The sequence below is a fragment of the Bufo gargarizans genome, chromosome 4, assembly GCF_014858855.1.
Source record: "Bufo gargarizans isolate SCDJY-AF-19 chromosome 4, ASM1485885v1, whole genome shotgun sequence".
Taxonomy (NCBI): domain Eukaryota; kingdom Metazoa; phylum Chordata; class Amphibia; order Anura; family Bufonidae; genus Bufo; species Bufo gargarizans.
The window spans coordinates 374,408,964-374,435,996 of record NC_058083.1 but is presented as its reverse complement, the minus strand read 5'-3'; the positions used below and the strand labels follow the sequence as shown (position 1 = coordinate 374,435,996).

General features: G+C 44.8%; 1 long non-coding RNA gene across 1 annotated transcript in view; it reads right to left on the bottom strand.

The window, feature by feature from the left end:
* Positions 1 to 22,055, bottom strand: part of LOC122936106 — a 44,769-nt gene extending 22,714 nt beyond the window's left edge. The window contains exon 1 of the long non-coding RNA XR_006388880.1: positions 21,876 to 22,055. This is a non-coding gene — a long non-coding RNA (uncharacterized LOC122936106). The remainder of the gene's footprint in view (positions 1 to 21,875) is intronic.
* Positions 22,056 to 27,033: the final 4,978 nt, after the last annotated feature.

Below are 27,033 nucleotides of genomic sequence, written 5' to 3'. Positions count from 1 at the left end.
GGGATGGCAGAGGTCTACCTTGGGCCAGAGATCCTGAATTGGGACACCAGTCGGAGGAATGCGAGATGGACTGACAGGTGGCACAGGTGGGTGGCTTTGAGTCCCGCAAAATGCCTGCAGAACAGCTCCATGTCTAGTGTGGACCAATCCGTGATATGCTGGAATTGGGACAGAGCAGCAGCGGCTTTGGCAGAGAACGAGCGATGGTAGTCGTAAAAAGCATGACCTCCATACTTGTGTCCCAAATCAGTGACCCTGTAAAGGTAGGTGTCGAGTTCCTCCCTACGGTGTGGTTGGGCAGAGCATAGGATACCCCGGAATAGGCTGAAAGCCAGCACAAACTCCGGAATGGAGAGTTTTTTGTGCAATCTGGCATCTCTGGATTTAAGAACCGATGACACGTCTCCGCATGCAATGGTCTTGTTTTCGTCGGAATCGTGGGTGGAAATGAGTATGGAAGCCAGGTTTATGTCTTTACCTGCCAAAATGTCCTTCCGGATGCTGTCAGGAACAAAGTATGACGGGGCAATGGTGAAGGAGCTGGAAGCCCTACCTGGGGTTGGGGCCTGAGTGGCAGAGGGGCCCGGAACCGGAGAGGTGGGAATGTTCGAAATTGACGGCCTTGTCTCCACAACCAGCAACCTGGTCTGGATGTCAGACACTGAACTGGCAAGAGTGTTTATGGTTGAGTGAAGCTGGGCCAGCGCTGTCTGGATCGTGGACAGGGACACTTGCTCTTCTGCAGCTAAGATAGGCTCAGCAGTAAGTAGTCGATACAATTCTGCTTTGCGAGCCGAGGCAGGATAGCGGATGCCTCTCCTAGTTAGCTCGGTCATTAGTTTTGGAATGGTCCACTGCCTGAACGAAAGCTCGCTTCCATGGGCCGAGCTGGGTGAATCCGGAATGGAGCAAGTCTCAGCAATATCAGGCGCGTGGGACATCGTGCTGTGGAAAAATGACGAAAGTAAGGAGGGTGGTAGGGCCACCGGACACCAGCGAGTGAACCTGCGGAACCCTCTAAAAATAAGCACCGAAGTGTGACAGAGAACCGTCACCAAGAAAAGAGGTAAAGGTCTGACCCACCTGACGAGCTGACCTAGATTACCTGAAAGAAAGGCAACATACATGATTCCGGACAGATCCTAAAGGATGAAGAAGTGAAAAACCGAACTTACCTGGACTTGGTGTATGAAACCGTGGAACAGGAACGACCTGGATGGAAAGGGACCTGAGACTGGTACCTGGATGAAATCACCTAAGTGAAATTTGAACCAAAATAGACCTCTAGGATGAGCCTGGAAAAAAGTGGAGTGAGGCTTGAGAGATGCTGGAGATAAAGTAGAACCTGACTTGGATCAGGGAGCGGAAGCGCAGGTTGTCAAGAAACTTAACCGTGCCTGATACATGTGAGGCCAGAGAGCGAAACGAATGACCTGATGCATGTCAGGAGGTCGAGCTTGTGAACTAGCTGCGTGGCTAGTGGCAAGTGCCCCTGAGGCGCACCAGGTTCCAACCAGGTTGAAACGGCCTGATGCGTGTCAATCGACCGATGTACCTGCTGCGTGGCAGGACCGTGAAGTAGCACCTGATGCGTGTCAGGAATATGAAATATGACATAAAAGAAAAAACCTGTCCCTGATGCGTGTCAGGGCGGTAAATGAACCTGATGCGTGTCAGGAAAATAAACATGAACTAGTGCGTGGCAGACAAGCGAACGACCCTGATGCGTGTCAGGAAAATAAACATGAACTGCTGCGTGGCAGACAAGCGGGTGTCAGGAAAATAAGCATGAACTGCTGCGTGGCAGACAAGCGAACGACCCTGATGCGTGTTAGGAAAACAAAACGAACTACAGCGTGACAGGAAAAATGAAATGACATGAATCTGCTGCATGGCATACAAATGACCGGATAAAAACCTGATGCGTATCAGGACAATCAAAGGCAAGAATCTGCTGTGGCATACAATGACCTGATGCGTGTCAGGAAAATAATGACATGAACCTGCCGGATAAGACCGATGCGTCTCTGGAATGAGACCAATAAATACATGAATCTGCAGTTTTTTGGGTTTTTTTGGAGGCGCAGGACCGACCCCAAGTCCGTCATCAGGGGATCGGCATGTGCCACATGTCCGTGCGCCGCCTGCACCAATGATGTTACAACCTTCTGGGAAAATGATGGATCAGTGATTGCTCCAGGGGAACAGATCTTATTGGGGTGACATGTGATGCAGGAATGAGTACATGATATGTGTTCTGTGATTTAAATGCAGTGGTTGCTAAACAGACATTGAAAGGGGTAGCCAGACCTTATGATGTTACAGCAAGCCTGACGATTAATACACTTGGTGATATTTGATGCATGGTTGTGCAGTGTCTGGCTGGACTGAAGGCTGGGATCGAAATGTGAACTGACAGGCAGTTGAGCAGACCGAGCATGTGAGACCTGATTAACTGGAAGCAGGCGACCTGAGCGTCCTGCGTTGCCCAGGAGACCAGTGCAGGAGAGTCGGGCCCAGCCTTGAGAACAAGTGATGAAGCGCAGAAAGAACGGCGCCGAGGCTCCCAGGACGGGGAGCAGCTCAAGGCGCCGCTTAGCTTACCGGAGGAGAGAGAATCGATTGGATGCGGTATAACCTTCAGAGCGGCGGCGGGTACGGAGCGGCAGCGAGGGTAAGGCGGCAGCGTGGGAACCCGAACCGGAAGTGATGAGACGTCACAGTAGAGCGCGGCGTCCATGATGGGAGAGCGAGGCGGCGCTATATGGGTCTCCTTTGCCCCTCCCACAAACACAGGCTGATCTTCAGCCTTACTACTTATCACTGTAAGGTCATCCAGGTCAGTGTCTTGGCTTCGGGGGGCCTCATGCCTTCGGGAACCCGATGACCGTTCTTCATGTTGTTCGTTAGGGGTACAATATGGTTGTAGGCTGGTTAGCATCCTAGGTTTATTGTCGGAGAGGGTCATGGTTATGCGAGTCCCCAAGTCATACTGGTGCTGCATAAGTGGTTTAAAAATAAAAATAAAAAAATAATAATTTATATAAATGCGCCATTAGTCTCGCACGCATGGCTTCTCCCCTTTTAGTGTTACATATGACTCCGCCATTAGAGTCTCTCACGCATGGCTTCTCCGTTTTAGTTTTACACATGGCTCCGCCATTAGAGTCTCGCATGCATGGCTTCTCCCTTTTAGTGTTACATATGACCCCGCCATTAGAGTCTCTCACGTATGGCTTCTCCCTTTTAGTGTTACATATGACTCCGCCATCAGAGTCTCTCACGCATGGCTTAGCCATTAGAGTCTCTCACGTATGGCTTTCCCCTTTTAGTGTATCATATGACTCCGCCATTAGAGTCTCTCACGCATGGCTTAGTCATTAGAGTCTCTCACGCATGGCTTCTCCATTTTAGTCTTTCACAATGACTCCGCCATTAGTCTCTCATGCATGGCTTCTCCTTTTTAGTGTTACACAATGACTCCGCCATTAGTCTCTCATGTATGGCTTCTCCGTTTAAATTTTACACACACAACTCCGCCATTCGAGGCCGGCTGTGTGGTCCCACAACAAGTAAGTTCCATGTCTTTCTCTGCCTTCGGACCCACTTGCATGGCTCAGTCATCTGTGGCTCACAATACAATACTTGTGGTGGCTCGCACGCATGGCTTGTGCCATTAGAGTCTCACTCGCGTTATTGTTTTCCCTGACTTTTATTTTCTAGGTTGTTGGGTTTTCATTTTTTTCTTTATAAACAGTCATCCCAAGCCTGCCTTTGCGGACATCATCTTCTCCCAGGCATGTTTACTTCATCTACAAACTTGGGCCGAGGGTGTTGGTGTCCGGCCTAAGTCCTGGGTATCGGCCGTCTTCCAGTAGGAGGTACAGTAATAAGGCGCAGTTTACGAAGTCTGTCATGTCTTCAGACACAACAAGTCCTATCACGACTACCGGCGCAGCCTACATAGTTTATCACGACCTTAAGCTTATTTTCTGTCACAACTGCAGGTATTATGTGTATGTTCTGTCCTTATTACAGGCAACATTAGCTCATTAATCGAAATAGCCATGTATTCCTGTGTATGGTTCCCCAGGCCTGGTGAGTTTACACATTTCACTTAATTTACTACTACAGTAAGACGGAAGACGCCATGTTCTAACTTTTGGGCCCTTAATAGAAAGTGTGGCCTGGGGAATAAGTAGAGGTAAGTATTTTGCCATCAGGAACAGTTGGCGCCTGATCAGGGCCCTTGGCGGATGGTTGGAGTTCATCTAGGCCTTCCAACAGATTCTCCATTGTTTGTTTCAGACTGCAGCTCTCAGGATTCAGACCTTCTCGTTATAGGGTCATATGTTAGTCAACATAGGAGTAACTCGTTCCTGGTTACCGGCCACTCTTTCAATCGCATCAGCATTTACCATCTCCAAGAACGATGTGGTGGTGCACGTAACAAAAAGGTAAGGTAGATGGAAGTCACTGATATATACGGTATATTCCGCACCTTCATCGTGAAAGATCTTTTCCGTTCAAAATCTGGTGTCGTAACGGTATGTATATATTACTCTAAACTAAGGTCTGCTCTTTTTGGCCCCTTTTGGCTGCCCTACCACAGCAGTTATGGCATAACTACTGCTTGTTGTAGGTAGGTTAGGTTCACCTTTCTGATAGCCGATCCGACCACAAATAAATAATATATATATATATATATATATATATATATATATATATATATATATTACATTACAGAGGGGGCCATTATATATTCTAATAAAACAGCAGAGGCATTATATAAACTAATAATACAGAGGGGGCCAGTATATATTCTAATAACATAGAGGTGGCCATTATATACACTCACCTAAATAATTATTTGGAACACCACACTAATACGGTGTTGGACCCCCTTTTGCCTTCAGAACTGCCTTAATTCTATGTGGCATTGATTCAACAAGGTGCTGATAGCATCCTTTAGAAATGTTGGCCATTTTGATAGGATAGCATCTTGCAGTTGATGGAGATTTGAGGGATGCACATCCAGGGCACGAAGCTCCCGTTCCACCACTTCCCAAAGATGCTCTATTGGGTTGAGATCTGGTGACTGTGGGGGCCATTTTAGTACAGTGAACTCATTGTCATGTTCAAGAAACCAATTTGAAATGATTCGAGCTTTGTGACATGGTGCATTATCCTGCTGGAAGTAGCCATCAGAGGATGGGTACATGGTGGTCATGAAGGGATAGACATGGTCAGAAACAATGTTCAGGTAGCCCGTGGCATTTAAACGATGGCCAATTGGCACTAAGGGGCCTAAAGTGTGCCCAGAAAACATCCCCCACACCATTACACCACCAGCACCAGCCTGCACAGTGGTAACAAGGCATAATGGATGCATGTTCTCATTCTGTTTACGCCAAATTCGGACTCTACCATTTGAATGTCTCAACAGAAATCGAGACTCATCAGTCCAGGCAACATTTTTCCAGTCTTCAACAGTCCAATTTTGGTGAGCTCGTGCAAATTGTAGCCTCTCTTTCCTATTTGTAGTGGAGATGAGTGGTACCCAGTGGGGTCTTCTGCTGTTGTAGCCCATCCGCCTCAAAGTTGTGCGTGTGTTGTGGCTTCACAAATGCGTTGCTGCATACCTCAGTTGTAACGAGTGGTTATTTCAGTCAACTTTGCTCTTCTATCAGCTTGAATCAGTCGGCCAATTCTCCTCTGACCTCTAGCATCAACAAGGCATTTTCGCCCACAGGACTGCCGCATACTGGATGTTTTTCCCTTTAATCACCATTCTTTGTAAACTCTAGAAATGGTTGTGCGTGAAAATCCCAGTAACTAAGCAGATTGTGAAATACTCAGACCGGCCCGCCTGGCACCAACAACCATGCCACGCTCAAAATTGCTTAAATCACCTTTCTTTCCCATTCTGACATTCAGTTTTGAGTTCAGGAGATTGTCTTGACCAGGACCCCAACCCTACATGCATTGAAGCAACGGCCATGTGATTGATTGACTAGATAATCACATTAATGAGAAATAGAACAGGTGTTCCTAATAATTCTTTAGGTGAGTGTATATGAATAATACAGAGGGGGGGTATTATATATACTAATACAAAGTGGACATTATACAGTACAGACCAAAAATTTGGACATACCATGACTATGAAAATTGTAGATTCACACTGAAGGCATCAAAACTATGAATTAACAAATGTGGAATTATATACATAACAAAAAAGTGTGAAACAACTGAAAATATGTCATATTCTAGGTTCTTCAAAGTAGCCACCTTTTGCTTTGATTACTGCTTTGCACACTCTTGGCATTCTCTTGATGAGCTTCAAGAGGTAGTCACCTGAAATGGTTTTCACTTCACAGGTGTGCCCTGTCAGGTTTAATAAGTTGGATTTCTTGCCTTATAAATGGGGCTTGGACCATCAGTTGCGTTGTGGAGAAGTCAGGTGGATACACAGCTGATAGTCCTACTGAATAGACTGTAAGAATTTGTATTATGGCAAGAAAAAAGCAGCTAAGTAAAGAAAAACTAGTGGCCATCATTACTTTAAGAAATTAAGGTCAGTCAGTCCAAAAAATTGGGAAAACTTTGAAAGTGTCCCCAAGTGCAGACACAAAAACCATCAAGCGCTACAAAGAAACTGGTTCACATGCGGACCGCCCCAGGAAATGAAGACCAAGAGTCACATCTGCTGCGGAGGATAAGTTCATCCGAGTCACCAGCCTCAGAAATTGCAGGTAACAGCAGCTCAGATTAGAGACCAGGTCAATGCCACACAGAGTTCTAGCAGCAGACACATCTCTAGAACAACTGTTAAGAGGAGAATCAGGCCTTCATGGTAGAATATCTGCTAGGAAACCACTGCTAAGGACAGGCAACAAGCAGAAGAGACTTGTTTGGGCTAAAGAACACAAGGAATGGACATTAGACCAGTGGAAATCTGTGCTTTGGTCTGATGAGTCCAAATTTTAGATCTTTGGTTCCAACCACCGTGTCTTTGTGCGACGCAGAAAAGGTGAACGGATGGACTACATGCCTGGTTCCCACCGTGAAGCATAAAGGAGGAGGTGTGATGGTGTGGGGGTGCTTTGCTGGTGACACTGTTGGGGATTTATTCAAAATTGAAGGCATACTGAACCAGCATGGCTACCACAGCATCTTGCAGCGGCATGCTATTCCATCCGGTTTGCGTTTAGTTGGCTCATCATTTATTTTTCAACAGGACAATGACCCCAAACACACCTCCAGGCTGTGTAAGGGCTAGTTGACCATGAAGGAGAGTGATGGGGTGCTGCGCCAGATGACCTGGCCTCCACAGTCACTGCACCTGAACCCAATCGAGATGGTTTGGGGTGAGCTGGACCGCAGAGTGAAGGCAAAAGGGCCAACAAGTGCTAAGCATCTCTGGGAACTCCTTCAAGACTGTTGGAAGACCATTTCAGGTGACTACCTCTTGAAGCTCATCAAGAGAATGTCAAGAGTGTGCAAAGCAGTAATCAAAGCAAAAGGTGGCTACTTTGAAGAACCTAGAATATGACATATGTTCAGTTGTTTCACACTTTTTTGCTATGTATATAATTCAACATGTGTTAATTCATAGTTTTGATGCCTTCAGTGTGAATCTACAATTTTCATAGTCATGAAACTAAAGAAAACTCTTTGAATGAGAAGATGTGTCCAAACTTTTGGTCTGTACTGTATATACTATTAATACAGAGGAGGCCAGTATATACAGTATTCTAATGATACATAGGGAGCCATTATATATACACACTAATAATATATAGGGGGGCCATTATATATACTAACAATACAAAGCGTGCATTATATATACTATCCATATAGAGGGCATTATATATATGGGAACTATGGGTGTGTTTTTTATCTAGTGGCACTACAGGGGGCATTATAATACAGCATACATTATAGAGGGTCATTATAACTACATGGGGCACTAAAGCGGGTATTTATAAATACTGGAGCTACTGCATGGTTCTTTATAAATACTTTGACCATTAAAGGAGGCATTATTTACTGCAGACACTATAGGGGACTTTATTACTACCATGGGCTGTATAGGGGTACCTTATAGAGGGGCCTTGTTACTGCTAGGGGCAATATAGAAGGCCTTATTTCTACTCTGCTACACCCTATGGGTGTTTTGTTAATATTCGGGGTGCTGTGGGGGCATTACTATTGAGCACAATAAGAAGGGCATTACTACTATTGGGGGTATTGGGGGTACTGCAGGGAACACTATTACCATTGAGGACAGTTTAGTGCACATTATTATGGGGGGCTATCTGTATGGCACTAGCACAGTATTGCTGATAACAGCAGGATGTCAGTGTTGAGGTACCAGGAGCGAGAGGAATGAAAGTGAAGATATAAAAAAAAAAAATCTGTGATAAACTCTGCAGAGACAAGACGCGGCTGAAAGAAGGTATCGTGGTGGTCTTGCCTCTGAATGGAGGAGTTACGAAAAGAGTGTACATCAGAGGAGACGTCATTAGATGTATGAGGTATGTGGTGCTGTATTCTTCTGTATATTTAATGGCAATATATAACGTCCATACAAATATTTCTTTCATGGTAGGGTTGGCGGGGGGATTGAGAATTTGGCCCACACTGCTGCAGCCCGGCCTCAGACTTCCGGTCACAATGTGCATATTCTAAATTCGAGGGCCTCCAACCCATCGACTACATTTTCTGTACTCAGAGAGATGTACAGTTGAAAAACCAGAAGTTTACATACAATTAATAAAAAAGACACATATGCATATTTTTCTAAATATCTGACATGAAATCAGAATAAACCTTTACTGTTTTTTGTCAATTAGCATTACCATAATTATTATTATTTGCCAAATGCCAGAATAGTGAAAGAGAGAGAATGTTTTAAGGCATTTTTCTTACTTTCTGCAATGTCAAAAGTTTATATACACTAAGATTACTATCTTCACAGTAAATTGAAAAAACTGCAGCGCTCACCTGTGCAAACACAAGGAGACACGGAATAGCTTGACCTGGACACAGCCACGTAGAAACTCCAAAATAAAAGTAGATTCCAGCTCCTCATAAAAAGTAATATTTATTGGCTTCGGATTAAGAACCAGACATCATCAAGGTAGAAAAAAAAAATAAGCAATTTATAGTGACGCGTTTAGGGCTCCTTAATTGCTGCCCTTCATCATGACATACAAAAGTGAAATAAAACCAGCTTTAAATACAAAATAGGAACACTGATTAGCTCCTTGTCCTGGCCCAACCCATTCACACAAAGTCTGGTGGTGAGGTGGGGGAAGGGAATGAGCAGAGACAGCATAACATAAAAAAAATCAACAATCCAAAAAATTACCTATATTGCATAACCAAATCATACTTATAAAGACCATTTGGTACACGGGTTCCCAGACTGAAAATCCAAAAAGTTTCTCTGCTTAATAACTTGAGCCTCTGATTGCCTCCCCTGATCGGCAAAGTGACTCTTTATATTCCCTGAACAGTAAACTCAGATGAATCACCTCCATGTATAGTTGCAAAATAATGTGTCAAAAATATTCCAAAAGGGAGAATTGTTAGCTAATCTCAATTGTTCTACGCCCGACCTACAGTGGATATAAAAAGTCTACACACCCCTGTTAAAATGTCAGTTTTCTGTGCTGTAAAAATTTTTGACAAAAGGTAAATAATTTCAGAACTTTTTCCACCTTTAATGTGATCTACAAACTGTACCACTCAATTGAAAAACAAACAGAAATCTTTTAGGTGGAGGGAAAAAAAACTAAAATAATGTTATAACTGGGGATGTAGCTGTGTTCAGAATTAAGCAATCACATTCAAAATCATGTTAAATAGGAGTCAGCATACACCTGCCATCATTTAAAGTGCCTCTGATTAACCCCAAATAAAGTTCAGTTGCTCTAGTCTTTCCTGAAATGTTTTTAGTCGCATCCCACAGCAAAAGCCATGGTCCACAGAGAGCTTCCAAAGCATCAGAGGGATTTCATTGTTACAAGGTATCAGTCAGGAGAAGGGTACAAAAGAATTTCCAAGGCATTAGATATACCATGGAACACAGTGAAGAAAATACGGAATGTTTCAGTGGCGACACTTCATTTTGCAACATAGCATACATAGAGGTGATACATCTGCGTTTGCTGTTCAGGGAATTAAAAGAGTCACTTTGCCGATCAGGGGAGGCGATCGGAGGCTCAAGTTATTGAGCAGAGAAACTTTCTGGATTTTCAGACTGGGAACCTGTGTACCAAATCGTCTTAAGAAGTGTGATTTGGTATTGCAATACAGGTAATTTTTTTGATTGTTCATTTTTATTATGTTATGCTGTCTCTGCTCGTTCCCCTCCCACACCCCACCACCATATTTTCTGTCTGAATGGGTTGGCTAGGACAAGGAGCTAATCAGTGTAAGTTCCTATTTTGTATTCAAAGCTGGTTTTATTTCACTTTTGTATGTCATGATGAAGGGCAGCAATTAAGGAATCCGAAATGCGTGACCGTGAATTGCTTATATTTTTATCTACCTTGACGATGGCTGGTATATTTAGGAGCAGCTGGAATCTACTTTTCTTTTGGACTAAGATTACTATGCCTTTAAACAATTCTAGACTGCCCATATGATGATGCCATGTGTTTGGAATCTTCTGTTAGGTTTGTTGGCAACATTTGAGTTAATTAGAGACACACCTATTGATGAATTTAAAAGCAACATCTGAAACACACTGCTTCTTTGTGTAGCATCATGGGAAAGTCTAAAGAAATCAACCAACATATCAGGAAGAGAATTGTGGACTTGCACAAGTCAGGGACAACCTTGGGTGCAATTTCAAGAAACCTGTAGGTGCCTCATTCATCTGTACAAACAATTATACGCCATCATACCAGTCAGGAAGGAGATGGATTCTGTTATCCCAGAGATGAACGTGCTTTGGTCCGACATGTGCATATCAACCCAAGAATAAAAGCAAAAGACCTTGTGAAGATGATGGTGGAAGCTGGTAAGATTGTGTCGATATCTACAGTGAAACGAGTAATATATCAGCATGGGCTGAAAAGCCACTCTGCCAGGAAGAACCCATTACTCCAAAAGAAATATAAAAAAGCCAGATTAATGTTTGCAAATGCACACAGGTAAAAAGACCTACATTTTCGGAGACATGTCTTGTGGTCTGATGAAACTAAAATTGAACTTTTTGGCCATAAGGACCATTGTTAAGTTTGGGGGAAAAAGGGAGAAGATTGGAAGGCTAAAAACACCAAGCCAGCTCTGAAACACGGGGGTGGCAGCATCATGTTGTGGCTTTTTTTTGTTTTTGCAGGAGGAACTGGTGCACTTCACAAAATAGATGGCATCATGAGTAGAGTTGAGCGAACACCTGGATGTTCGGGTTCGAGAAGTTCGGCCGAACTTCCCGAAAATGTTCGGGTTCGGGATCCGAACCCGATCCGAACTTCGTCCCGAACCCGAACCCCATTGAAGTCAATGGGAACCCGAACTTATCGGCACTAAAACGGCTGTAAAACAGCCCAGGAAAGGGCTAGAGGGCTGCAAAAGGCAGCACCATGTAGGTAAATCCCCTGCAAACAAATGTGGATAGGGAAATGAATAAAAATAAAAATTAAATAAATAAAAATTAACCAAAATCAATTGGAGAGAGGTCCCATAGCAGAGAATCTGGCTTCCCGTCACCCACCACTGGAACAGTCCATTCTCAGATATTTAGGCCCTGGCACCCAGGCAGAGGAGAGAGGTCCCGTAACAGAGGATCTGGCTTCATGTCAGCAGAGAATTAGTCTGCATGTCATAGCAGAGAATCAGGCTTCACGTCACCCAACATTGGAACAGTCCATTGGCATATATTTAGGCCCTGGCACCCAGACAGAGGAGAGGTTCATTCAACTTTGGGTAGCCTCGCAATATAATGGTAAAATGAAAATAAAAATAGGATTGAATGAGGAAGTGCCCTGGAGTCCAATAATATATGGTTAAGGGGAGGTAGTTAATGTCTAATCTGGACAAGGGACGGACAGGTCCTGTGGGATCCATGCCTGGTTCATTTTTATGAACGTCAGCTTGTCCACATTGGCTGTAGACAGGCGGCTGCGTTTGTCTGTAATGACGCCCCCTGCCGTGCTGAATACACGTTCAGACAAAACGCTGGCCGCCGGGCAGGCCAGCACCTCCAAGGCATAAAAGGCTAGCTCTGGCCACGTGGACAATTTAGAGACCCAGAAGTTGAATGGGGCCGAACCATCAGTCAGTACGTGGAGGGGTGTGCACATGTACTGTTCCACCATGTTAGTGAAATGTTGCCTCCTGCTAACACGTTGCGTATCAGGTGGTGGTGCAGTTAGCTGTGGCATGTTGACAAAAGTTTTCCACATCTCTGCCATGCTAACCCTGCCCTCAGAGGAGCTGGCCGTGACACAGCTGCCTTGGCGACCTCTTGCTCCTCCTCTGCCTTGGCCTTGGGCTTCCACTTGTTCCCCTGTGACATTTGGGAATGCTCTCAGTAGCGTGTCTACCAACGTGCGCTTGTACTCGCGCATCTTCCTATCACGCTCCAGTGCAGGAAGTAAGGTGGGCACATTGTCTTTGTAGCGTGGATCCAGCAGGGTGGCAACCCAGTAGTCCGCACAGGTTAAAATGTGGGCAACTCTGCTGTCGTTGCGCAGGCACTGCAGCATGTAGTCGCTCATGTGTGCCAGGCTGCCCAGGGGTAAGGACAAGCTGTCCTCTGTGGGAGGCGTATCGTCATCGTCCTGTGTTTCCCCCCAGCCACGCACCAGTGATGGACCCGAGCTGCGTTGGGTGCCACCCCGCTGTGACCATGCTTCATCCTCATCCTCCTCCACCTCCTCCTCATCCTCGTCCTCCTCGTCCTCCAGTAGTGGGCCCTGGCTGGCCACATTTGTACCTGGCTTCTGCTGTTGCCAAAAACCTCCCTCTGAGTCACTTCGAAGAGACTGGCCTGAAAGTGCTAAAAATGACCCCTCCTGGGCCACCTCCTCTTCCATCATCGCCCTAAGTGTTTTCTCAAGGAGACATAGAAGTGGTATTGTAACGCTGATAACGGCGTCATCGCCACTGGCCATGTTGGTGGAGTACTCGAAACAGCGCAACAAGGCACACAGGTCTCGCATGGAGGCCCAGTCATTGGTGGTGAAGTGGTGCTGTTCTGTAGTGCGACTGACCCGTGCGTGCTGCAGCTGAAACTCCACTATGGCCTGCTGCTGCTCGCACAGTCTGTCCAGCATGTGCAAGGTGGAGTTCCACCTGGTGGGCACGTCGCATATGAGGCGGTGAGCGGGAAGGCCGAAGTTACGCTGTAGCGCAGACAGGCGAGCAGCAGCAGGATGTGAACGCCGGAAGCGCGAACAGACGGCCCGCACTTTATGCAGCAGCTCTGACATGTCGGGGTAGTTGTGAATGAACTTCTGCACCACCAAAATCAGCACATGCGCCAAGCAAGGGATGTGCGTCAAATTGGCTAGTCCCAGAGCTGCAACGAGATTTCGCCCATTATCACACACCACCAGGCCGGGCTTGAGGCTCACCGGCAGCAACCACTCGTCGGTCTGTTGTTCTATACCACGCCACAACTCCTGTGCGGTGTGGGGCCTGTCCCCCAGACATATGAGTTTCAGAATGGCCTGCTGACGTTTACCCCGGGCTGTGCTGAAGTTGGTGGTGAAGGTGTGTGGCTGACTGGATGAGCAGGTGGAAGAAGAGGAGGAGGAAGCCGAGAAGGAGGAGGTGGCAACAGGAGGCAATAAAATGTTGCCCTGCGATCCTTGGCGGCGGAAGGACGTGCGCCAAACAGCTCTCCGCCTGGGGCCCAGCTGCCACTACATTTACCCAGTGTGCAGTTAGGGAGATATAGCGTCCCTGGCCGTGCTTACTGGTCCACCTATCTGTGGTTAGGTGGACCTTGCTACAGATGGCGTTGCGCAGTGCACACTTGATTTTATCGGATACTTGGTTGTGCAGGGAAGGCACGGCTCTCTTGGAGAAGTAGCGGCGGCTGGGAACAACATACTGTGGGACAGCAAGCGACATGAGCTGTTTGAAGCTGTCTGTGTCCACCAGCCTAAATGACAGCATTTCATAGGCCAGTAGTTTAGAAATGCTGGCATTCAGGGCCAGGGATCGAGGGTGGCTAGGTGGGAATTTACGCTTTCTCTCAAATGTTTGTGAGATGGAGAGCTGAACGCTGCCATGTGACATGGTTGAGACGCTTGGTGACGGAGGTGGTGGTGGTGTTGGTGGTACATCCCCTGTTTGCTGGGCGGCAGGTGCCAACGTTCCTCCAGAGGCGGAGGAAGAGGCCGAGGCGGCAGCAGCAGAAGAGGTAGCAGGGGGAGCCTGAGTGACTTCCTTGGTTTTAAGGTGTTTACTCCACTGCAGTTCATGCTTTGCATGCAGGTGCCTGGTCATGCAGGTTGTGCTCAGGTTCAGAACGTTAATGCCTCGCTTCAGGCTCTGATGGCACAGCGTGCAAACCACTCGGGTCTTGTTGTCAGCACATTGTTTGAAGAAGTGCCATGCCAGGGAACTCCTTGAAGCTGCCTTTGGGGTGCTCGGTCCCAGATGGCGGCGTTCAGTAGCAGGCGGAGTCTCTTGGCGGCGGGTGTTCTGCTTTTGCCCACTGCTCCCTCTTTTGCTACGCTGTTGGCTCGGTCTCACCACTGCCTCTTCCTCCGAACTGTGAAAGTCAGTGGCACGACCTTCATTCCATGTGGGGTCTAGGACCTCATCGTCCCCTGCATCGTCTTCCACCCAGTCTTGATCCCTGACCTCCTGTTCAGTCTGCACACTGCAGAAAGACGCAGCAGTTGGCACCTGTGTTTCGTCATCATCAGAGACATGCTGAGGTGGTATTCCCATGTCCTCATCATCAGGAAACATAAGTGGTTGTGCGTCAGTGCATTCTATGTCTTCCACCGCTGGGGAAGGGCTAGGTGGATGCCCTTGGGAAACCCTGCCAGCAGAGTCTTCAAACAGCATAAGAGACTGCTGCATAACTTGAGGCTCAGACAGTTTCCCTGATATGCATGGGGGTGATGTGACAGACTGATGGGGTTGGTTTTCAGGCGCCATCTGTGCGCTTTCTGCAGAAGACTGGGTGGGAGATAATGTGAACGTGCTGGATCCACTGTCGGCCACCCAATTGACTAATGCCTGTACCTGCTCAGGCCTTACCATCCTTAGAACGGCATTGGGCCCCACCATATATCGCTGTAAATTCTGGTGGCTACTGGGACCTGAGGTAGTTGGTACACTAGGACGTGTGGATGTGGCAGAACGGCCACGTCCTCTCCCAGCACCAGAGGGTCCACTAACACCACCACGACCATGTCCACGTCCGCGTCCCTTACTAGATGTTTTCCTCATTGTTATGGTTCACCACAACAACAAAAATATTATTTGGCCCAATGTATTGTATTCAAATTCAGCGGGATATAAATTTGAGGCCTAGTATTTAGGCGCTGGGTGACCGGTATGGATTTAGTGACAGAATTAGACTTGGAAATGCACAGTAGCGTGTGTGTGAAGTTATTCTGAATGACCCTATGTGCACCTTGAATATTATATACCCTTGTAACGGAACGCCTAGCACCCCGACCGGGTACCTCCGTCGATAGATGCTCCTAGTGCTTTCCGAGGACTCCAAGCACTCCACTTGACACCATACACCCTGCAGACCCCACGAACCGCCGCAGCTTGGTTGGGGTCTCAGCGTCCTCCACCCACGCTGGACCTACTACAAGGCTCCAGGCTCCAGTGGGTGAACCTCTCCTACAGCCAGAGAGCAGGAACAGCTCTTACAAGAGCTCGTAGTTATGCCAGGGGAGTATAGCAAATCTTAAGCGTATAGCAATCCCCCAGTTTGATCAGTTATCCAAACACCAGTCTCAGCATGATGAAGGATAAAACAGGAACCCTTTATTGAGGGCTACCCGCCCGTATTTATGAAGGTCCCCATCTGGTGGCCACGCCCTTAGGGGACCAGAATGGAGACTGCGACACAGTACAGATATGCAGAAATTCAGGATACACAGACACAACACATCCCCACAATGCATCATGGTTTCCTCCTCTCTGCCTGGCGACACCCGAGGAGCAATCCAATTATGTCTCAGGACAAAGGGAAAACACCAATACACATGTGGGAACAACAGGACAGCAATCACCACCCAAATACACAATGGCACACCCCCACAGCAAACATAGACATTTAACATATCCCCAGATAGCTCAAGTCTGAGTGCATATCATTAGGTGAATGGCACTCAGAATACACAAATACAATAATATTAGCTATCTGGGTGCCCTCACATAACATACAATTTAACTGAACGCATAATAACATAAAACACAATTCCAAAGACAGATTTAAGCTGTGCGGCCGGCCTGTTTTCTTTAAAGTTAGTATGGGCCATAATCCTGAGGCAAGAGGCTAGCAACCAGCCCCCTCCAAAACACCGTGGCGAGGTTGGTTTCGTCACAACCCTTTTAGGGATAGATTTCAAATAGCTCTGATATAGCAGAAACCACTAAATTATGAAATTGCTAAATTGGGAATTGTATTTCAACCCTGAACAAAAAATGTGCTTTAACGGACACTAAATAACTTGCCCAGCCACAACAGTACAGCGGTAACGACAGATTTAGCAGGATATAAATTTGTAGCCTAGTATTTAGGCGCTGGGTGACCGGTATGGATTTAGTGACAGAATTAGACTGGGATATGGCCAAAAAATAACCACACTATTGCTGGTTAAATGCACTTGGTGTGACAGCTTGACCAACCACACTACTGAGGGTTAAATGCACTTGGTGACGGGCGCAGCTTGCCCCTGATGTAGTATATGGCCAAAAAATGAACAGACTATTGCTGGTTAAATGCACTTGGTGTGACAGCTTGACCAACCACACTACTGAGGGTTAAATGCACTTGGTGACGGGCGCAGCTTGCCCCTGATGTAGTATATGGCCAAAAAATGAACATACTATTGCTGGTTAAATGCACTTGGTGTGACAGCTTCACCCTGATGTAGGCTTTAGCCAAAAAACAACCACACCATTGAGGGTTAAATGCACTTGGTCGCAGCTTGGATGCACTTGGTCGCAGCACCGCACAAGACACAAAATGGCCGCCGATCACCCCAGAAAAAAGTGACTGACAAACGGTCTGGGCAGCCTAAAAACAGTGAGCAATTGAATTTCAGCAGCTCAATGATGCACAGCTGCAGATCGATCGATTAATCAAGTCCTTTGGAGGAGTTAATCTGCCTAATCTCGCCCTACTGTCGCAGCCGCAACCTCTCCCTACGCTAATCAGAGCAGAGTGACGGGCGGCGCCATGTGACTCCAGCTTAAATAGAGGCTGGGTCACATGGTGCTCTGGCCAATCACAGCCATGCCAATAGTAGGCATGGCTGTGACGGCCTCTTGGGGCAAGTAGTATGACGCTTGTTGATTGGCTGCTTTGCAGTCTTTCAAAAAGCGCCAAGAAAGCGTCACAAAAGCGCCAAGAAAGCGACGAACACCGAACCCGGACTTTTACGAAAATGTCCGGGTTCGGGTCCGTGTCACGGACACCCCAAAATTCGGTACGAACCCGAACTATACAGTTCGAGTTCGCTCATCCCTAATCATGAGTAAAGAAGTGTATGTAGAAATGCTGAAGCAACATCTCAAGAAATCAGCCAGAAAGTTAAAGCTTTGGCGGAAATGGGTCTTCCAAATGGACAATGACCCTAAGCATACTGTCAAACTGGTTACAAAGTGGCTTAAGGATAACAAAGTCAATGTTTTGGAGTGGCCATCACAAAGCCCTGATCTCAATCCTATTGAAAATGTATGGGCAAAGCTGAAAAGGCAGGTGCGAGCAAGGCGACCAACAAACATTGTAAGTAATATTCAATATGAGAGAGAATCTAAATCGCACATTCTCATTACTATGCTTTTGATATAACAACTGTTTTAAATTTCAGCATGATATGGCTATACAGCACTGTTATCTATTGCTTTGCACTATTAGGAGGCATTAGTATACAGTTTGATCAAAGAGCATAGGCCCACTTACCATGACAAGGTTGCCTCTTCAAGTGGGGACTTACTCTAGCTTTGGCGCGGCACGGTGTGGTTACTATTGCGCTCCCACACCGCTCCAGCAGGCAATGGGACCCAGCAGCCACACAGTGCCCTCACTGTGCAGCAAAGCCACCTAGGCCCTGGGCCCCATCACTCCACCAGCACAGCACAAAAGCAGCGACGGCCACCGTCCAGCACCGCATAATGTGAACAGGTGCAAAGAGCTCACCTATTCATAGCCTCTCAGGAACACCAACTGAGAGGTGGTAGGAATTTATAAACCCTTTGCAGTCTTCTGCTAATTAAAAGCACCTGAGCCGAATGGGGAGTAAACATTGTAAGTAAACTTTTCACTTTGCAGAAAGTAAAAAATATGCCTTAAAACATTCTCTCTCCCTCATTATTCTGGCATTTGGCAAATAATTATTATGTTAATACTAATTGACCAAAAACAGGATAGTTTATTCTGATTTCATATCAGATATTGAGAAAAACATGCATATGTGTCTTTTTATATAGCGTATGTAAACTTCTGGTTTCAACGGTAGTTTTTCAGCTTGAAATAGGGCTCTCACCAAAGAGCTCGAAACATTGCACTGATGAATACAGGTCCTTCTAAAAAAATTAGCATTATTGTGATAAAGTTCATTATTTTTTGTAATGTACTGCTAAACATTAGACTTTCATATATTTTAGATTCATTACACACAACTGAAGTAGTTCAAGCCTTTTATTGTTTTAATATTGATGATTTTGGCATACAGCTCATGAAAACCCCAAATTCCTATCGAAAAAAATTAGCATATCATGAAAAGGTTCTCTAAACGAGCTATTAACTTAATCATCTGAATCAACTAATTAACTCTAAACACCTGCAAAAGATTCCTGAGGCTTTTAAAAACTCCCAGCCTGGTTCATTACTCAAAACCGCAATCATGGGTAAGACTGCCGACCTGACTGCTGTCCAGAAGGCCATCATTGACACCCTCAAGCAAGAGGGTAAGACACAGAAAGAAATTTCTGAACGAATAGGCTGTTCCCAGAGTGCTGTATCAAGGCACCTCAGTGGGAAGTCTGTGGGAAGGAAAAAGTGTGGCAGAAAACACTGCACAACGAAAAGAGGTGACCGGACCCTGAGCAAGATTGTGGAGAAGGACCGATTCCAGACCTTGGGGGACCTGCGGAAGCAGTGGACTGAGTCTGGAGTAGAAACATCCAGAGCCACCGTGTACAGGCGTGTGCAGGAAATGGGCTACATGTGCCGCATTCCCCAGGTCAAGCCACTTTTGGACCAGAAACAGCGGCAGAAGCGCCTGACCTGGGCTACAGAGAAGCAGCACTGGACTGTTGCTCAGTGGTCCAAAGTACTTTTTTCGGATGAAAGCAAATTTTGCATGTCATTCGGAAATCAAGGTGCCAGAGTCTGGAGGAAGACTGGGGAGAGGGAAATGCCAAAATGCCTGAAGTCCAGTGTCAAGTACCCACAGTCAGTGATGGTCTGGGGTGCCATGTCAGCTGCTAATGTTGGTCCACTGTGTTTTATCAAGGGCAGGGTCAATGCAGCTAGCTATCAGGAGATTTTGGAGCACTTCATGCTTCCATCTGCTGAAAAGCTTTATGGAGATGAAGATTTCATTTTTCAGCACGACCTGGCACCTGCTCACAGTGCCAAAACCACTGGTAAATGGCTTACCGACCATGGTATTACTGTGCTCAATTGGCCTGCCAACTCTCCTGACCTGAACCCCATAGAGAATCTGTGGGATTTTGGGAAGAGAAAGTTAAGAGACGCAAGACCCAACACTCTGGATGAGCTTAAGGCCGCTATCGAAGCATCCTGGGCCTCCATAACACCTCAGCAGTGCCACAGGCTGATTGCCTCCATGCCACGCCGCATTGAAGCAGTCATTTCTGCAAAAGGATTCCCGACCAAGTATTGAGTGCAGAACTGAACATAATTATTTGAAGGTTGACTTTTTTTGTATTAAAAACACTTTTCTTTTATTGGTCGGATGAAATATGCAAATTTTTTTAGATAGGAATTTTGGGTTTTCATGAGCTGTATGCCAAAATCATCAATATTTAAACAATAAAAGGCTTAAAACTACTTCAGTTGTGTGTAATGAATCTAAAATATATGAAAGTCTAATGTTTATCAGTACATTACAGAAAATAATGAACTTTATCACAATATGCTAATTTTTTTTAGAAGGACCTGTGTATTGCACAGAATTTTTTTTTTTTTTTTTTTTACCACTGGTGTTGAAAACAAGAATTGAATAAAAAAGAAATCATATGAATTCTCTGGTGTGTTGTCTCCTACTATATATGGTATAAGAATACTATCGGCCTCACTGGTGGAGGGAGACCAACCCAGGTGATGTGCATCCACGCAAGACTCTGAAGGGAAGAGTGCTGTGGTCAATATCCTCTATACGCTGTACTCAGAGTTATCACTGTGTTATCTGTGGCGTTACATAGGACTGCAGGTGATATCTACTACACTATCTGTAATAAGGGGAGTGTCCACAGGTTGGGGGCGAAATACTTGGCTTGCCCCGGGTGCTGGCAACCCATGCTAAGCCACTGCTGCTGCTTATTATATGGTGTGCCATAACCCACCCCATGAACTGTGCTTGCTGTTTCACCCACCATGTGCCCCAATGCTGATTTACTGCATGTGCTGCTGTAGCCGGCTATCTCTGTGGCAGAGCGCAATCAGGACCTAGAGCAAATCTTCATAGTGCTGGACTGGAGTCTGAAGTTGTGACACTGCTGGATCAGGTCAAGTCCAGACTGGTCAGTCAGGTCACAGAGAGACACGTGCTCGCAGAGGAACAAGACTAGGACAAGGTATTCTGGTGCCCCAGGCAGATTAGGCAAATTGGCAACTAACTTACCGTATATACTCGAGTATAAGCCGACCCGAGTATAAGCCGAGGCCCCTAATTTTACCCCCAAAAAAATGGGAAAAATTAGTGACTCGAGTATAAGACTAGGGTGGGAAATGCAGCTATAATGCAGAGTGTATGTGTATATAATGCACACACTCTACATTATATACACACACATCTGCAAGAGGGTGACTCAGATTGATGGGAGTCTGACTCTGACTCCCTGTATTTAATGCAGAGTGTGTGCATTATATACACACACACACACACTCTTCATTAAATACAGGGAGCCATCCACAGATCTCCCCCCTAAACAGTGCCATCCACAGATCCCCCCTAAACAGTGCCATCCACAGATCCCCCCTCCCCTAAACAGTGCCATGATGGCACTGTTTAGGGGAGGGGGGGGGGGATCTGTGGATGGCACTGTAGGGGGATCTGTGGATGGCACTGCCATCCACAGATCCCCCTACAGTGCCATCCACAGGTCACCCTCCCTGACGCTCACAGCAGTATATTTATAAAGTAGTATTTATCAGTAACCTTTAACTTTGGATATCTTACTTTGTCTTTGCTCCGGTAATAGCAGGCAGTGTGGGGCGCGTGACATCAGTGAGTGAGCGCCGCCCCCCGCACTGCCTGCTGTTACCGGAGCAAAGACAAAGTAAGATAAGTAGACTCGAGTATAAGACGAGGGGGCTTTTTGAGCACAAAAATACGTGCCAAAAAACTTGTCTTATACTCGAGTATATACGGTACTTGCTAATAAAATTTATTTTAAAACATTTTACAAGGTGCAGAAACAGAATACTAAAATATTTAAGGGAAACACGTGAGGCTCACGGTGGGCCGATGGGTGCAGTAGTTCATGTATTCACAGTTAGCAGATGCTTCCCTGGGCCGGTGTACAGTGGATGGAAAGACGGCACAAAATCCTCCGGGGCACTTTCAGTTGCAGGAAACACCAGCCAGATGTTGGTTGAGGTGCCTTTGATGGTAATTGGTGTTAGATGCTTTTGCGGCTGGGCCCCTGGTCAGTGACGCCAGCACCTGTAGGTGCAAATGTTGAGAGTAGTAGTAGTAAGAATGAGGAGTCGGTTGTTGTAAACCATTTGAACATTTACTGAAGACTCAATAGTCTCTGGACAGTTGGTACAGTTCATCAATGGAAAGCGTTTTGTATAGCACAAATAATAATAATAAGTTCACTGGTAATCCTATTATCAGGTAGTGGCAGTTGTCAATGGAGGGTTTCTTCTAATGCTGATACTCTACAGGCAAGGATCCTGGTGGTAATCCTAAGTTCTAAGTGCAATTAACTATTTATTTAGGAGTTATCCTTTAAAGGCAATCTCCCTTGTGGCAGGCAAATACATCTGCTTCATTATTTGCAGGATACTCTTCTAGTAAGTTTTTGGTTTTCACTACTACCTGGAAGGTTTAGTTAGTGATAAAGACAATTCTGCACATCATTTATCCATTTGTGTCCAGGTGCTTGGAAAGCTACTCCTGGTCACTTGTGCTGATGAGGTCCATAAGCTATAGCCTCACTAGTCTCTCTGCATCTTGGTGTATAGACTTATTGTCTATTGCTTGGTTTCTGTAGTTATCTTATCCAGGCTTGATCAGGGCCCAGAGGAAAGGAACACAGCTACATGGGGACTTTAGCCTGTCTCTCTCCTCCATGAACTTGCTTCTCTCATTTCACACTCCAACTTCAAATCCAACTAACTCATCTCTCTTTACATTCTGCTCTCAATTAGACACACCCCACTATATATATTATGTGGTGCCAGCAACACCTAGAGGCAAATGGATGTCAATAAAGTTGCCAGCCAGATAATAGAGAAAACCATAAAATGCAAATAAACACATGACACATGGCAACTTATGGCAAAAACGCAACAAAACCACTATGTACAATGAACCCTAGGCATAGATCAACATACCTGAGTATGAAGGACCTTTGGAATGCAGTCAGGCTCGGACTGGCCCATAGGGGCACAGGTTAATAGACTTACTGCACTACATGCATATATTCAATGTACAGCACCTTAACAGGCCTATGTTCATATAAAACACTTGATAGATTATTAAAGAAACCACCCAGTTTATTATTATAGACATGATCAGATATCTGCAACGACTTCTAGGTATAAGGGAAAGATCCTTTTCTCCAGGATCTACCTTCTCAAAGTTGCTGCATGGACCTCTATATTTGGTAGCATCATGTTGCTGTATGAGCAGGTAACATTTTAATGTATTCTTACGATGGGCCCACACAATAAAATTTACTTGTGGGCCTTAGGTACCCCAGTCTGGCACTGAATACAGTACTCTTAGGCTAAAGGACCCTTTGATAACCTGTGCCCCTATGGGCCAGTCCGAGCCTGACTGCATTCCAAAGGTCCTTCATAAGGTAACTTGTGTAGGTGTGATATATAGACCACCTAGCCAAGTCAAAGAATTAGATGATCTACTAGTTGAGGAAATAGCTAAAATGACATTGAAAGGGGAAGTTATCATTATGGGGGACTTTAATCTTCCTGATGTAAACTGGAAAACCAAAATAGCTATAGATATTCTAAATTCCCTACTGGGATTATCTCTACAGCAAGTAGTTGAGGAACCAACCCGGAAGGAGGCCATTTTAGATTTAGTATTCACAAATGGGAATTTGGTATCTGATATTATTGTAGGGGAAAGCTTGGGATCTAGTGATCAGCAGTCAGTGTGGTTTACTATACGTAAGTTTTAGATTTTAGAAAAACTGACTTTTCTAAAATTAGATTAATGGTATACGAGTCCCTATCAGATTGAAACAGTTTCAATGGAGTCCAGGAGAAATTGGACTACTTAAAAGTGGCACTATTGAAGCAACAGATAATTGCATTAGGCTTGTCAGTAAAAGCAAAAAAAGGAAGAGACCACTGTGGTACTCAGCAGAAGTGGCCAAAATCATAAAACACTAAAAGATAGCATTTAGTAATTATGAAAAAAGAAAAAAAGAGGATGACAGGGAAATTTATAAGATTAGGCAGAGAGAGGCCAAGCAACTTATAAGATTTTCTAAAGCACAGGCAGAAGAAAATTTAGCTCAGTCATTGAAAAAAGGTGATATGACATTCATCAGATACATAAATGAAAAAAGCAAACTAAAACAAAGAATTAACAAATTAAAAACAAAAGAAGGAAGGTATATTGAAGAAGATAAAGAACTAGCTGACTGCCTCAATGAATACCTCTGTTCAGTTTGTCCAAAGGAAAATTAAGGAAAAGAACCTCAGTTAGGGAGGAAGACTAATTAATCTTTTGATGTATGTGTCTTTACATAGGAAGTGGTTCTAAGTCAGCTGTCTAAAATTAATACAAATAAGTCACAGGGGCCTGATGGGATACACCCAATGCTATTAAAAGAGCTTAGCTGTGAACTAGCAAAACCATTAACAGATTTATTTAACCAATCACTGGTAACAGGAGTCGTCCCAAAAGATTGGAAATTAGCAAATGTTGTGCCCATTCACAAGAAAGGTAGTAGGGATGAAATTGGGCAACTATAGGCCAGTAAGCCTGACATCAATAGTGGGGAAATTAATGTAAACCATACTTAAGGAGAGGATTGTCGAACATCTAAAATCCCATGGATTGAAAGATGAAAAACAGCATGGGTTTACTTAAGGGAGATCATGTCAAACTAATCTTATTGATTTTTTTTATTCAGTGACTAAAATAATAGATGGCGGAGGTACAGTAGACATCGCTTATCTAGACTTTAGTAAGGCTTTTGATACTGTCCCACATAGAAGGCTTATCAATAAATTGCAGTCTTTGGGCTTGGACTCCCATATTGTTGAATGGATTAGGCAGTGGCTGAGGGACATAAAACAGAGGGTTGTAGTCAATGTTACCAGTAGGGTACCTCAGGGATCTGTTCTGGGACCCATATTGTTTAATATCTTTATCAGCGAAATTGCAGAAGGCCTCGATGGTAAGGTGTGTCTTTTTGCTTATGACACAAAGATTGGTATCAGGGTTGATGTTCCTGGAGGGATACACCAAATGGAAAAGGATTTAGGAAAAATAGAGGAATGGTCAAAACTCTGGCAACTAAAATGTAATGTCGATAAGTGCAAGATAATGCACCTAGGGCATAAAAACCCAAGAGCAGAATATAAAATCAGTGATACAGTCCTAATCTCGGTATCTGAGGAAAGGGATATAGGGGTCATTATTTCACAAGACTTAAAAGGTAGGCAGACAATGTCATAGAGCAGCAGGAAATGCTAGCAGAATGCTTGGGTGTAGAGGGTAGTAGAAGCACTAGTGTGACCTCATTTGGAGTATTGTGTGCAGTACTGGAGACCATATATCGAAAAGGATATTGATACTTTGGAGAGAGTTCAGAGAAGAGCTACTAAACTAGTACATGGATTGCAGGATAAAACTTACCAGGAAAGATTAAAGGACCTTAACATGTATAGATTGGAAGAAAGACGAGACAGAGGGGATATGATAGAAACTTTTAAATGCTTAAAGGGAATCAACAAGTTAAAAGAGGAGAGAAAATTTTAAAGATGAAAAACTTATACAAGAGGACATAGTTTTAAATGAGAGGGGCAAAGGTTTAAAAGTAATATAAGGAAGTATTACTTTACTGAGAGAGTAGTGGATGCATGGAATAGCCTTCATGCAGAAGTGGTAGCTGCAAAAACAGTGAAGGAGTTTAAGCATGCATGGGATAGGCATAAGGCCATCCTTCATATAAGATAGGGTCCAGGGGCTATTCATAGTATTTAGTATATTGGGCAGACTAGATGGGCCAAATGGTTCTTATCTGCCGACACATTCTATGTTTCTATGTTGATGATGTCATCATGTCACATAATCGCACGTCCTTTAGCCTCCAAAAGATGCCAGAGGAAAGGAAGAGAGGGAGAACCTGCAGCCTGTAATGTGTGTGTGTGTGTGTGTGTGTGTGTGTGTGTTTATCTGTTTGTTTGTGTATGTGTGTATCTGTGTCAACATCAGATTATTCTGTATATAAGAAATAGAACCAGTGCCCTAAATATCCTGGTATGAGTAGTAGTGTACAGTATATATATATATATATATATATATATATATATATAAATGGAAAAATGTGGCAGCACCAAAACATAACAGAGTAACGGGTGCTATGTCCAGGGTTATCACTGCTTACCCAACACTTGTATGTAGAAATGGACAGCACATCCAGTAGAGAAATGTATTCAAAAATTTTTATTCAGCCACAGTGGCACAAGAGGCGACGTTTCGGCTCAAAATCCTGAGCCTTTCTCAAGCATAAAGACATAGGTGAAACATATCATATAAATAGGTGACATGATTAAGGGGTGGAGTAAAACAATTCATGAAAATAATGTCATAAAAAAGAGTGTGCAAACATGATTACAATAATTCATACAACCATATAGATATTGCAGATGATAATACACCACTAAATGTGATACATAATCAAACAATAATACAGTGAGATAACATAATAAGCATGTGAGTGTAAATGCCGCCGATTGCCATCAGCTGTTACATATCAGCATAAATATATTAATTTAATCAATTTTTTAAAAAGAAGAGGGAAACCAAATGGGAGGAGTGACATACCGCATGTAGACCACGTACTTCCCCAAGTCCGCCATAGCCGAGCCTTAGCGTCTACCGTTAAGCAATGCGCAGGCGTCAGGATGCGTCTCGGCAAAATGACGTCAGGATGCGTCTCGGCAAAATGACGTCATGCTACGTTCACGTAGTTCTGAGCAGCGCATCTGAAGACCGCATCAGTCCTCCGGTGCGCATGCCCACATGAGGTCTAGTATGGAAGCGCCATTTTAGAAGCTGGTAGTGTGGTCCCAAAGTAGAAAACTATTATCATTAATTATAATTCAGGCTCATATGAGGCGAAGAAAGGGAGACGGGTGCCCCTGTCAGGGGGCTCCAGTATCCATATGTTGGGCAAGCAATATAA